Source organism: Tupaia chinensis, unplaced genomic scaffold (assembly GCF_000334495.1).
Source record: "Tupaia chinensis unplaced genomic scaffold, TupChi_1.0 Scaffold000100_1, whole genome shotgun sequence".
Taxonomy (NCBI): Eukaryota; Metazoa; Chordata; class Mammalia; order Scandentia; family Tupaiidae; genus Tupaia; species Tupaia belangeri.
In genome coordinates, this window is record NW_006159564.1 from 1,781,566 (window position 1) to 1,797,020 (window position 15,455).

General features: G+C 39.9%; 1 protein-coding gene across 1 annotated transcript in view; it reads right to left on the reverse strand.

The window, feature by feature from the left end:
* Positions 1 to 15,455, reverse strand: part of ABI3BP (ABI family member 3 binding protein) — a 280,943-nt gene that overhangs the window by 237,813 nt on the left and 27,675 nt on the right. The gene's annotated exons all lie outside the window — the stretch shown is intronic.

The following is a 15,455-nucleotide window of genomic DNA, read 5'->3' on the forward strand; positions in this document are numbered from 1 at the left end:
AATTAGTCCAACCACTATGGAAAACAATATGGAGGTTCCTCAAAGACTACAAATAGAACTACCATATGATCCAGCAGTTTCACTCCTGGGTATCTATCCAAAGGATAGGGTAATGCTCAGTGGGAAAAGTGCTTGCACATCTGTGCTTATTATGGCATTATTCACAATTGCTAAGACATGGAACCAACCCAAATGTCCACAAACAGATGAATGGATTGAAAAAGTGTGGCACATATACTTTATGGAATACTATTCAGCCATAAAAAAAAGAAAACAGCAAGAAAGAGAGTAGACAAATATGGAAGATTTATTGTTGAGTGAAGCAAGCTAGGCTATGAAAGAGAGACATTGTTTGTCTCCACTTAACATATACTGACTGTACTCTATTGTAGAGACTGAAAGACTGGAAGACTGGAGGACATAAAAGCTTTGAAAATAGTTATGGACACTGGACACAGTGTGGAAGGAGGGTGGGATGTGGGAAGCATAGAGAGGGAAATTAGGGAGAAAAATAGAGAGTGAAGGCATTTGTGGGGCACAGAAATGGTTTATCACCTGTTGATAATAACATGTGTAGTACCTGCAAGTGGACTGCTGTGAAATGGATTTCATGTTGGGTAAATTCACTTTACAAGCTAAATGATGTACAGTGATTAAATTTATAAAATAAATTTTTTTTTTGAGAGAGATTTTCACTGTAGGGCGCGTGCGCTCGTCAGACAGACAGAGAGAGACATAGAGACAGATAGCGAGAAATCACCCCCCAGGGGGGATGGTCACGCCGCAATCCCTTCTCCTCCATTCTCCTCTCGGGATCTTGGGCACGCACGCACATGCGCCCGGCGTGAGTTTTAAGCCACCGGGTCCGGACATGAACCGCGGTCGACTACGTGGGAGTCCAGCGACATAGCCATTACGCTAACTGCTGGTTCCCTAAAATAAATTTTTAAAAAGAAAAAAAATTGCCATTTTTTTTAACCTGAGTAAATGGAAAGATGGAGTTGTCTTTAACTGAGTTAAGAAAGAGTAGAGAAGAAGAAAGTTCATAGCAAAAGGCATTCAGGGGCTTAGTTCTAAACATGCTAAATTCTAGGTCTCTATTAGAAAGTCAAGTAGAAATATTAAGTAGGGAACTGAATAAATAGGTCTGAAGCTGAAGGAAGTCATCAAGACTGGAGATATAAAAGTTTAAATGATTAATGTTTAGATGGTGTTTGAAGTCCTGAGACGAAATGAGATCACTAGGGGAACCAGAAGAGCTAGAAGAGAGGAGATCCAAAGACAGTCCTGAGACACGTCGATTTAAGAGACTGTTGACATGAGAATGAATCAGTAAAGGAGACCGAAGAGCAGCTTGGGAGAAATGAGGAAAACCAGATGAATGAAGAAACTGAAGCCCACAGATGTTAATCTACTTGCCAAGAGAGAATCCAACATTAATGCTGATCCTGGGCCCTTCAGCTCAGCCCTAAGCTCATGATGCTGAGAAGTTGTACTGGGACTCAGAGTAAATGTGTATGATTATTTATGGGCGCTCTCATAAAATAGTCCAAATTGAGAAATGTGTGGCTGATGCTACAAACAAGTTGACAAGAAATCAAACAGGACAAAAGAGAGCTAACATGTGTGAGAGAAAGACAAAGCAGCAGTTGGAATAAGCATTTTCTCGGCAGTGTCTCTTCATTAGAGAATGTACTGAGGATATATTTAACTGGAGGAACGAGGAATACAGTATTTTTATCCAGGATAATTTTGTCATATGACATATACCTACTAATGTACATACTGGGAAAACTGAAGAAAGGAGTAATACATACCTACAGTTCTAAAATGGGAATAAAAGGTAAAACTGTTCCAAAGCATCTATAAAATGTTGGACTTCTGGTTTTCACCTAGGATGTAGAAAGCCAGCAAAAACATTATCTCCACCCTTACCATATTCTCTCCCCACAAAGAAACCCACCAAACAATCTTAACATTTACATTTCTCAAGCTGATCAAAGAGCAGAGGTAGCAGGGAAACCTAAAATCAGAAAAGACAAGCTTGTGCCAAGACATGCCATAAAAGCCAGTAAGAAAAATTTGGTTAGCAATTTTAATGATTTCCTGAAAACCTATTATGAATGATCACAACTATGAAGAACCCTCAGTCAAGCTCTTAAGGAATTTCATCCACTTGCATTCTTTTGCCCACAAAGCTCATGGTTACTTATAGAAAAGCCTGAAAGCCATGAGATAGTCCTGAGAAAGTCTTCCAAGGGGTGCAATCTGCTCATAAAATACCACCCAGATCCCTCTCTCTGCTCTATGTAACACAAGCCGAACCCCATGGAGTAAATGGCAACAACCTTGCTGCCCTAGAGGACAAGAAAAGATCCACTTGCAGCTGGGAGAAGGGAACAGGAAAACATGCCCAACCCTTGAAGAAGGGACAGGAATCCTGCCTAGGCCCAAACCATTGGAGACCTTCCACTGGGGATGACCCAGGATGGCCAAGCAGATCCTGCTTCTAAGACTAGAACATGGTTCTGCTTAAGACTGAGGGTAAATCAGAGCAAGAGAGAAGATCCCTTTTAGACCCCTGCAAATAGGCTAATCAATATTGAGAGAAGTAACAGCTGTCGAGTGCTTAGGGAGTATTAAGGATACGGAGAGAAACCTTCGAAGTGCAAAGTCAAAGAGAAGAGCAAAAACTGAGGGTAGGTCAGACATGGAGAAAGACCTACCTTCTGATAAACTGGTTCCAACTTTTCAATAAAATACTAGAAAATTAAGTGGTACATCAGGGTAACCATGGAAACAACAAAATACAAACCCAGCTCTACTAATGAACCAGATGGTCTCAACGTACACTAAGAGTCTCACAAAGGAAAATGCATGCTAATGTGTAGGAATAAAAGCGATTCTTCTCAGTCTCTACTATTCTACACAAATCTCAGTTTTAAAACAATAACAGGAGACCAGCAGATGGTGTAATAATTATGTCTCTGGATTCCCACATAGTCCCAGACCTGGCAGGTTAAAACTCATTCTGGGTGCATATGCATGCTTACTCAAAATCCTGAGAGAAGAATAGAGGAGGAGAAGGGATTGTCAATGTGGCCATCCCCCCTACAGAGTGATTTCTCACTTTCTGTCTCTGTCTCTCTCTGTCTTTCTGGCAAGCACATTGTGCAGAAATAAATACAGAAATACAGATAATACATGAAATATTATGTGTAAATTAAATACAGAAATACAGACAATAATAATAAATAATACAGAAATAAAGATAAAGAAATGAAACTTTTAAAAAGCAGAGCACCCAAGAGGGTCAATATGAACTAGTTTAATATCTAAGTAATTGAAAGCTAAGAAGGAAAAGAGAGAATTGAACTGAAGAAATATTTAAATAGAGAAATAGTTGAAAAATGTATCTAAATCACTGATGGTTGCCAGGCCACGTATCTAAGAAGCTCAGAGAATATCAAACTGGGTAAATACAAACAACTACAGGTAGGCATGTCATCTTCAATGGCTGAAAACAAAAGACAAAAACTGGGAGACAACAAAGACTGGAGAAAAAAAGACATTACACATGGAAAAACAAAGATATGTTTAGAAAGAAATTTGCAGAAGTAATTAAGGTTATGGACCTTAAAATACAGAGACTTTTATGAACTATCTATGTGGTCCCCATCTAATCACATGACTTTTTTAAAAAAAGAATTACTTTATTTAACTTTATTTATTTTATTGATGTTATTTGACCAGAGAGGACCAGAGTAAGAGAGAGAAAGAGAGGAAAGGTGAGAAAGCAAACCTCCAGGTGTAAGATTCAAACAGTGGTTGGCCATGTGGGAGTCCCACTCCCTTAACCACCACGTCACCTGCTGGCCCCCATATGATTCTTTAAAAGCAGAAACAGGAGATAAGAGGCAGAGGAAGATTCAAAGGACTCAACTCATGGTTGCTTACTTTGAAGGAAGGGGGCTGCATGATAAGAAATGCATGTGGCCTCTAGAAGTTAAAAATAACTCCCAGCTAACAAAGAAACAGTCCTCAGTCATATAGAACATGGAACTTAATTAAGCAAGAACCTGAATGAATGAGCCTGGAAGTGGATTCTTGCTCCTGAACTTCCGGATAAGAGTCCTCACCACCTGACAGCCTTATTTCAGTTTTGCATAGCCTAGAGCAGAGAAACCAGCCAAGTTCACCAGACTTCTGACCTACAGAGCTCTGAGATAATTTGTGTTGTTTTAAGCTACAAAGTTTGTGGTAATTTGTTACAGTAGCAATAGAAAACTAATAACAATGTTTCACATCAGGCTACTCAAAGCCATGCTTCATGAATAACAAGGCTCAGCAGGGCAGCTTTAGTATACCAACTAGGTTAAAGAATAAATCATCTACAGCTAGATTTCAAGCACTGAAATTCTATCACCCTCAAATATACCTACTCCAGCTGCACAATTGAATTCCCAGTTTTGAGCCACCAAGGCAATCTTAGGGACAGAAGTTACTTGTGTGAGTTACAAATAAGAAAATGAGGAAAACATACTCTCTCCCAGGACTCAGGGATAAATCCCGCAGATTATAAGAAGAGAAGGTTCACTGTAAAATAGGAAGGTATTGACAACAATAGGCATTATTCAGGGACTGAGAAGAGAGGAGAAATGTTAGCATGAAAGGAGTGCTTGCATCCACAGGGTACCAAGGCATCCTACGAAGGAGGTGAGCAGAAATAGGACAAGAAGTAGAACGCTTACCTTAATTCATTATTAGGGGTCCAGCAAGCCATGAACCCAGATCCAGATATTATTGCCACTATTATGATGTAAAAGTCAAGCCCATATTTTGCAAAATTCCAAGCAAATACATTTAAGGCTATAGTGGAAAAGATACATTGTATGTATGATCAGATGATAATTTCAGAAGAGAGAACAAAAAAATAAGAAAGAATCAAATTGAAATGTCTGAAATGAAAAACATAGTAAGACAGAAATAAAGAGAGTAGAAATGAATTTTTAAAAATCATAGTACCCAAGAGGGTCAATATGAACTCTTGGGTTGTCAGAAAAGTCATGAAGCATTTTTCTGTTTTTGTATAAAAAAAGGCAACAAGATTTTTCTGACAACCTGACTCTTCAATATCCAGGTAATTGGAAACTAAGAAGAAGAGAGAACTTTCTATTTAAGATATTTCTACATTATCAGCCTTGAAATTATAATTAATAAATCAGTTCCACATTGAAAATCACTAATTCAAAAATCCTGGTCTCTCATCACAACCTCTTCCTCTTCCTCTTAAACTACTTCCACTTATAGCCGTTCTCAGACAACAGAAAAATAATGTTCTTGCCGAACTCCAAATCACCTAGCCAACTTGCTTTTCCTCCATCACACTCCCCTGGCCATATCTCAACCCTGAGAGACTTGATCTGCTTTCAAGGAAGATGCCACCTCTAAGCGGGAACTCTCCAAGAGAAAGTCACGCAGCAGAGAAGATGGCATCACTAATCTCAAGTCCCTTTGGCCAAGTTATTCTCCCTTCTCCGCATGCCTGTGACAGTTTTCGTCCCCTTCTTCTGACCTCTGTCTCCTTACTCAGCAGACTATCTCTTCACAGGAAAACAGGAGCCACTGGGTACAAAGTCCCTCAGATTTCCCTTCCTGCCCTGTAAACCTTCCTGTATCAGTACCCAACCCCTCCCTCTCTTCTGAGTAACAGGGATTGTCTTGTCCTATTATCTACCTAACCACTGCATCTCATCCAATCCCTCCCTTTTCAGGAAAATTATGCTATTCTGTCAACTTCTTTCAAATGGATCCTTATCTTTGGCAGTTAAAATCCTCAGGTCTCTATCATCTTAAAAAAAATAAAAATAAAAAAAAACATTGGCCTTAGCTAACCTCACAGTCTCTTCCAGTTCCTGTCCCCTCTCCCCTTGCAAAGCCAAGCTTTGCAACATTGTCTTTCTTTTGTAACATATGAAAATCCTTTACTGAAGCTTCATAATACATGTTTTAAATTATTTTTATTTACACTTAGGTGTCATACATCATTATTGCATACAATATTGTCTTTCAAAGTGTGCATACAGTGTGTAACAAAAGATATGACTATATACTTCTTTTTTAACGGACAACCTTACAGTCTCACGTTGATTAAATCATTTTTTTTTGTTTTTGTTTGTTTGTTTGTTTTTGCGTTTTCTGTGTCACTCATCACTCAGTCCACTATGAAATAGCGTGAGTATCAATTACACAATTGAAAGGGCTCTCTGTAAGCTCAGCCGTGACTGCATTTCACTAGAATCGGTCGGCACTGTTTGTCTTGACCTTTCTTCAAACATTCTCTTACTTCTCTGACTAGTCCTTTTTGTCTCTGTACATTCAAACTCCTCTATCTTATCATTAAATATTGAAACAGAATTATTAGAAAGCATAAAAGCATGGAAAGTAACGATGGATACCAGAGACAATACAGGAAGAAGGTGGGAAATGGGGGATGATGAGAGGGAGGGAATCAAGGGGAAATTTTTAAGATTAAAGTTTTTTAAAAAGAAAGTCCTTGGGGCTCATTCTGAAAATGTTTTTCATGGCGATCGTATTCGTTTCCATGACTTGAACTATCATTACACAAATGTACTGTCAAATTAGGGTGACTCCCAGCTGGACATAATGGTACGGACCTGTAATTCCAGCTGCTCAGGAGGCTGAGGCAGGAGGACTGTCAGTTCAAAGCCAGCCTGGGCAATATAGAAAGACTCTGTCTCCAAAGTGAACAAGCAAACAAAACCCCAAAGGATGACTTGTACATTGCTAACTCTAGTACAGACCTTGTCACTGAATTCTAGGCTCTTATTTATGAAACACCCTATTCAACACTCTCCCTTAGAAAGTCTCAAAGTCACTTCAGGCTCAGCAAGTCTAAGGCTGACTCTAACATATTCTTTAGCTTCAACCTGACCCTTTCCCAGTGTTCTTTTTCCCAGGGAATGAACATAACCTATATATTGGCACTGATAACACTTCTGAGTCAGGCATGTTTAAACGTATTAATCCATTGGCTCTTCATTATAGCTCTGTGAAGAGACTACCTATATCACCTCCATATCAAAGTGAGAAAGCTCTCGGTTTTGGCAATCAGTCCAACATCACACCGTTAGTATGTGGTGAGTTGGGACTTGAACAAAGGAAAGTTAGGAAGAACATTCCCAAATACTGCATTTTTTTATGCTCACTATATGGGTGGGTTAGAAACCTAGGATTCACCTTTGATCTTTTCTTCTTTTCTCCCCAAATACCTGATTCTCAAATCTGTGTATTTTCACCTTCTTACTTTCTCACAAATGTATTCCTTTTTACTTCCTACCACTAGATTTCATTTAGTAACTCTAGTTAGTGAATGTACCATACCATACTTTAGCTACTATAATAGCCTCCACACTAGTGACCAGCGTTGTCTTTTAAAATATAATTCTTGGAGCAAGCAGATGGTGTAGTGGTTAAGGCGCTGGACTCCCACATGGCTAGACTGCAGTTTGTGTATAGGAACTGGCAGCTTGCTTTCTCACTTTCCTTCTCTCTCTCTCTCTTTGTCTCCTTCTGGTGATGGCATGTACCCTATAGCAAATTAAATAATAATAACAGATAAAATTAAGTAAATAATTATTATAAAAATATAATTCTGATGACATCCCTCATGTTTAGAACACTTCAACACTTTCCATTTCTCAACTCAATGTAGTCAGTCCCCCAACACATAATTTAGTCCAGCGTCTCTCTCCACCTGCCTGATACACTCCGGTTACACTGGCCAGCCTTCATTTCCTACAACTCACCTGCTTCGTCTACAGCCACGTGTCTGCTCAGATCCAAGCCCTGTCCTAGTGAAGACCTGAGCTTCCTTCCCCATGAAGTCACTCACTAACCAGCCTCCAGATATTTCACTCAGGTAACTTATTCGTCCTTCTGATTTGGCTTAAGGGTTTCTTATGGAAGCCTTTCTTGACCCCCCAACCTAGACTTGATTTCTCTGGTTTTGGCTCTTCATGAGGAATTCCACCTCAGTTTGTATTTTTCATTTAGTAGGTACTATTACATGATTAACTTCTTTTTGCCCACTAGAATGTAAGCTCCATGGAAGGACACCTGGTCATCTTTGTTCACATGAGTATTCCCCATTCCGGGGTCCTGGCACTCAACACGCCCTCAGTAGCTCAGAAATCTCCATTAACCAAATAGCAGCCCCAGCTTTTCTGGCTTCTTTTCTTCCTTCTCTTCCTCCTCTCCTTCCCTTCTTCCCTCTTTCCTTCCTTCTTATTTTGTTTTAATGAGAAAGAACTCGAGACATTTCATCTAAAAGGGTAACAATTTGCTGTAAGTTTCCACATGGCTGGGGGAAATTCCATAGACAAAAATTTCACCATCCTCCTGTCTCTAATTTTAATACATTTACCCCAACTTCTGATTTTATATATATGTACACATATGTGTGTGTATATATATATATACATGTATATATTAATTTGCTGAAGGCTGCATGCACTAGCCAAAGAAAGACAGAGGAGAGAAAGGTGAGAAAATGCCCTCTGTGGGAAATAGCCACACTGGTATCCCCCTTTTCTTCTATTTCTCCCTTTGGGATTTTGGGCACACACAAAGCATGTTTTTGAAGCTGCTGGGTCTAAGATTAGGACAGTGTGGCTGGTTACAGGGGGTCCACCCTGAACGGCTCCCACTTCTGATTTCTACCAGCCTCCCTGCTGTCACGGCTTCTGGCAGCCCCTCCACTGAAGCTTGCTAAAGGTATAGAGCCTTCCTAGTGGTTCTTCGCAGTCCCCTTGCCCTAACTCCCCTCCCACATGCAAGCCAGCCCCATAGGGGCCAGCAGAGGGCAGACTGGTCATGTTGCTGGACTCCCACATAATTGACCACAGTTCATGCCCCAGACCTGGCCGCTTAAATCTCACACCAGGTGTGTGGGCTTGCATGCCCAAAATCCCGAGAGGAAAATGATGGAGAAGAGATTGCACTGTGGCCATCCATCCCCCCCTTGGGGATTCCTCACTTTTTATCTCTCTGTCTTTCCAGTGAGTGCATGAGCCCTATAGCAAAAATCTTTCTTTCTAAAAAAAAAAAAAAAAAAGAAAAAAAAAGATACTAAGATAAATTTGCATTTCTGCATTGCATTTAGGGGTCCATGATCCAACAAAGGCCCAGATTGATAAAGTGACTTTTCCAAATGTTATAGCTCCAAAAAAAACCAGTTTCCACAAGGTTGTTCCTTCGGGGGGTGGGGGGTTCCTATGGACAAAAATGTCAACAGCATCCTCCTGTCTCTAATTTTAATACATTTACCCCTAGTTCTGATTTCCTTTTTCTTTCTTTCTCTTTCTTCTTTTTCTTTCTTTCTTTCTTTATTTTTTCTTTTTTTTTTGGAGATTTTTTGCTATAGGGCATGTGCATTCGCCAGAAAGAAGAGAGACAGAAAGTGAGAAATCACCCCCAGGGGGGATGGCCATGCTACAATCCCTTCTTCTCCATTCTCCTCTCAGGATCTTGGGCATGTATGCACACGGACCTGGCATGAGTTTAAGCTACTGGGCCTGGGACTCGAACCAAGGTTAATTACATGGGAGTCCAGTGACATAGCCACGATGCCAACTGCTGGTCCCCTGATTTCCTTTTTCTTTATTTGTTCAAGGCTGGGTGAACTAGCTGAAGAAAGACAGGAGGAGAGAGCAAGAGGTGAGAAAGTACCCTCCAAGGGGAATGGAAGACAAAGTCCTTGTCCTCTGAACACTCAATTTTGAGTTTTAGATGATTTTTACAAATAATAACTTATACCATTATTATAGAGATGTCTGCTAAGCATGAATGTATATATCGCTTACATCTCTGAGGTAAGAGAGGACTTCACCCAAGGATAAGGCCAAAAAAAGTCCATGAATCACTGTGGACTTTAGTTCTGTGACTAGCTTAGTTTTCCTCCTCCTTTAATCCTAGAAGAGTGACATGAAAGCAGAATCAACGTCATAATGCCGAGAATGGCTGTGTTCTCCAACCTGAAGTGATCACATTGGATTCACACTGTTTCCAGAGTGCACAGCTGTTGTGTTGAAAACAGAGAACCATGACTTCATGTGTGGATTATGAGTGCAGGCAAGAGATCTGTTATCAGTAAACTCAGTCTCTCTAATTTGATCATCTAGAATACTTGGTAAGACCTTCACCAATGAGCTTAGCTTTTGCCAGCTTCTCTCTGGTGACACAAAGCAAGCGAGGCAATGCATCTCTGTTTTTTTCATAGATTGTATTTGTTTATTTAGAGCTATTTTTGCTATAAGGTGCTGGTGCTTGCCAGCCACAGAGAGCAAGAAATCACCCCCAAGGAGGATGGCCACGCTGCAATCCCTTCTCCTCTGGTCTCATCTCAAGATTTTGGATACACATGCACAATGCACTGGGTGTTAGTTTCAAGCTGCTGTGTCCAAACTTGAACTGTGATCACCTACATGGGAGTCCAGTGACACAACCATTATGCCATCTGGTGGTCCTGGAAATGCTCTCTCTTAATTTTACATGTTTTTTGTTTTTGCAGTATATGATTTATTGATTCTTAGTATGTTCACTGAATTGTGCAACCGTAGCAATAACCATTTCAGAACATTTTCATCAAATAAAAAAGAAACACTACAACCATTCACAGTCATCCCTCATTTCTCTCTTCACCCCTTAACTTTTCTTCCTACTCCCTGATCCCTTGAAATCACTTATCTATTTTACGTCTCTCTGTATTTTGTTATTTTGGGCACATTTTTAAAAATAAAGCACATATCCTATATATCTGTAAATAGTACATCCCTTAATTTCATGCTTTAAAGGGCAAACTGTGATCCCTGGGCCAAATTCAGTCTGCCACCTGTTTTGGTAAAACCAGTGGACCTGAGCATGACACATGCTATATGACCTACAAAACCTAATACATTTACTATCTGGTCTTTTACAAGGAATTTTGCTGACCTTAGCTTGAAGGCAAAATAATTAAACAACAACAGTAAAAGATGTGATCAGATTCTTTATTAGTACAAGGCTATGTTGCAGACAAAAAGTTGAGAGCGTTTAGAAAAATCCTCTTATACAGTTATTTTTTACTTAAACTTATGAAACTATAGAGTGGATTAAGTAGGAATTTTATGAATGTAAAATTTTATGAACATATACCTCTCCTGACCCATCACACATTTATAACATTGATCTGGAAGTGTTCTTTTTTTCAAGACATAAGGCATTACTTCAGCTTGGTGCCTTCGTATTCATGATTTTGTCGCTAGGAAACTATATGCTATACTCTGCACCACCTCCCCACTTCCAAGCACCACCACCACAAGGATGAACACAGTTGCCAAAGAACTCAAACATTGTTGCATGTGCAATGAATTTTAAACTTCTAGAAATGTAAGGCTGTTTTTGTTGTCGTTGTTTAAATAATAGTGTGGGAGCCTTAACTTTGGCAGACCCAGTTTTGTCCTTGATTAGCAATGTGATGATGGTTTTTGAACTTAATGTTACTAAACTTCAGTTTTCTCATTTGTGTGAGGAAAGGCTTGAACTACATTTAAAACTCTGAGTTTTTTGGCTCAGAATTCTGACTAGTATAGGAAAATTTCATTTGATGCTCATCAGTTCCTAATATCCATAGACCAAGTATTTGTTGTATTAAAGTTTTGTTAAATCAAAAATTATTTGGGATTAATAATGTTTCAGGCATGTTGGGCCTCTCAACTCTTTAGAACACCAATACACAAGGAACAATTGAACCTGTAAATATGCACTAAAAGTCATTCCAATTTTGTGGTGATTTATCCATGCCTCTTTGTATTGAATTTAGTAAAACTTAATGTAAATTTGGTAAATTTTATAAATTTGTCCAGGAACAGACAATGCCTCCATGAACATTTTATAGTAGGTAAAATTTTAATGTATGAATAGTCAATAGTTTTCAGTTCAGCCTAGTCATTATAAAAATATACACTCATACTCTTGAAAGAGTATGAACTATTTAGGTTGTAGCCACATAGTTTCTTAACTGACTAAAACGAGTGAGGTTAGGAAAGGGCTAACTTCCTATGGTTGGACTGGCCTCAAAATAAGGGTCTAGGGAACCAGCAGTTAGCGTAATGGCTATGTCACTGGACTCCCACGTAGTCAACCGCGGTTCGCATCCCGGACCTGGTGGCTTAGAATTCACGCCGGGCGCGTGTGTGTGTGCCCAAGATCCCCGGAGAAGAATGGAGGAGAAGGGATTGCAGCGTGACCCTCCCCCCTGGGGGGTGATTTCTCGCTTTCTGTCTCTATGTCTCTCTCTGTCTGTCTGGCGAGCGCACACGCCCTATAGCGAAAACCTCTCCAAAATAAATAAATAAATAAATAAATAAATAAATAAATAAATAAATAAAGGGTCTATGGCATCAAAGGACACACATTGATCTGGAAGTGTTCTTTTTTTCAAGACATAAGGCATTACTTCAGCTTGGTGCCTTCGTATTCATGATTTTGTCGCTAGGAAACTATATGCTATACTCTGCACCACCTCCCCACTTCCAAGCACCACCACCACAAGGATGAACACAGTTGCCAAAGAACTCAAACATTGTTGCATGTGCAATGAATTTTAAACTTCTAGAAATGTAAGGCTGTTTTTGTTGTCGTTGTTTAAATAATAGTGTGGGAGCCTTAACTTTGGCAGACCCAGTTTTGTCCTTGATTAGCAATGTGATGATGGTTTTTGAACTTAATGTTACTAAACTTCAGTTTTCTCATTTGTGTGAGGAAAGGCTTGAACTACATTTAAAACTCTGAGTTTTTTGGCTCAGAATTCTGACTAGTATAGGAAAATTTCATTTGATGCTCATCAGTTCCTAATATCCATAGACCAAGTATTTGTTGTATTAAAGTTTTGTTAAATCAAAAATTATTTGGGATTAATAATGTTTCAGGCATGTTGGGCCTCTCAACTCTTTAGAACACCAATACACAAGGAACAATTGAACCTGTAAATATGCACTAAAAGTCATTCCAATTTTGTGGTGATTTATCCATGCCTCTTTGTATTGAATTTAGTAAAACTTAATGTAAATTTGGTAAATTTTATAAATTTGTCCAGGAACAGACAATGCCTCCATGAACATTTTATAGTAGGTAAAATTTTAATGTATGAATAGTCAATAGTTTTCAGTTCAGCCTAGTCATTATAAAAATATACACTCATACTCTTGAAAGAGTATGAACTATTTAGGTTGTAGCCACATAGTTTCTTAACTGACTAAAACGAGTGAGGTTAGGAAAGGGCTAACTTCCTATGGTTGGACTGGCCTCAAAATAAGGGTCTAGGGAACCAGCAGTTAGCGTAATGGCTATGTCACTGGACTCCCACGTAGTCAACCGCGGTTCGCATCCCGGACCTGGTGGCTTAGAATTCACGCCGGGCGCGTGTGTGTGTGCCCAAGATCCCCGGAGAAGAATGGAGGAGAAGGGATTGCAGCGTGACCCTCCCCCCTGGGGGGTGATTTCTCGCTTTCTGTCTCTATGTCTCTCTCTGTCTGTCTGGCGAGCGCACACGCCCTATAGCGAAAACCTCTCCAAAATAAATAAATAAATAAATAAATAAATAAATAAATAAATAAATAAAGGGTCTATGGCATCAAAGGACACAGGTCAGGTCAGCTATGGATGAGTTCAGGGAGTCCTAATGGACCAATCTTGGTGCACCTGACCCATCTACAGATGACCGAAGTTACTTCCAACCTTGTATTCTATTACTATATTTACAGCTTTGAATCCTAGAATCCTATTAAGAAAAGCAAATCTATTTCAGAGATCTTAACTATAATTCACTGTCCTATCAGAAACACAAAATATCCATTGAATGTGAGCTTCTCCTGTAGATGGGGGGAAGGTGTGGGGTGTGGGTGGGATTTGATGAGCTTTTTCGAACCCAAAGGAGGGGTAAATTATTCTCAGTTCACTAATAGAGTCACTGTTGCCTCATCTTACGCAGACCCAGTGTTTGACACAAAGGGCGGAGAGGCACAGCCATGGTCCAAATGATGCAAACCATGAAGCGAGAATGTCACAGACCTGAATCAGAGCCAAGACATGCCCACAGGCAACCTGCGGTGAGCCATAGGCAATTGCCAAAGTGATCTGACTTACAGAGGGCACACCCAGAATTTTAGAGACAGATGGGAAGTTAGAGATTATGGACCAAACTCTTCATTGTGAAGCTGAGATAGCTGAGGTCAAGTGAGGTTGAGTGACTTACACAGGGCTCTATATCTAACCAGTGGTGTGGCCAGAATCAGAACCCTGGGCTCCTGCCGACCCACCCAGCCCCATGCCAGGCATCCCCTGCTGCCTCATGCAGAGAGAGCAAGAGCCAAGAACTGAAGGGATGGGCTCACCAATAAACATGGTCAGCATCAGCTATTTGACTCTGGATTTTATTATAAACTCTAAAAAGTTCTTCACTCACAAACACATATAATAAATGCTACACTCAGAACAGTATTTTGACCCCAAAGTGTGCAATTGAAAAGGGAAGAAGAACTCTAGGATCTTCAAATCTCGAGGCATAGTTCAGAACAAATGGAAAAGCATATCTATGTCACCAAGAAGGGGAGGAAAAGCAGGCATTTTTGAAAAAGAAGAATGAACTTTGCTGGAAGACAGGGTGGAGTAGGAAGAGTCCACATCTGAGGGTGTTAACTCATTTTTTGTAAAGTATCTGCCAAGAGTCAGAGGAAATCCCCAATAATCTCAGCAGGGAAAAGCTCATTTAAAACAATGTTTTTTAAGATTTAGGAGAAAATTATTTTTATACTTTTTTCCTGTTCATGTAAAGTTAGCTTTAATAATAATAATTTTAAAAGCTATATTCTAAGCATTCTTCAAAAGAAACTAATGGCCTTTATTTACAACCGTCATATTACATAAGTAATTACAGCATTTCTTTCAACAGAATACTCCCATGTGAGTATCTCACACGTACAGATCTAGCCGAATCTTGGCTTTTGTTTGTTTGTTTTTGCCACAAGTTTTGTGAACCTCCCAGAGAGAGAGAGCGACAAAGAGGGAAAGTGAGAAATCATCTTGGAGGATATGGTCATACCCCAATTCCTTCTCCATTCTCCCCTAGGATTTTGGGCACTCAGGCACACACGCCCGGTGTGATTTTCAATCCCTCAGGTCCAGGACTCGAACCATGATCGACCATGTGGGAGTCTAGCACTTTAACCATCACACCACCTGCTGGTCCCTTTGGCCATTTACTAAGCCTTGCTGCAGGCTAAATTCCATTACAGACACATGCTTGAGTGGCCAACTTCTAGAGCTCTTTAGTTCTAGGTCATAAAATGAGGAAGGGCACTCTTACCTATATTTATTTGTTTTCTGTAGGACTTGAA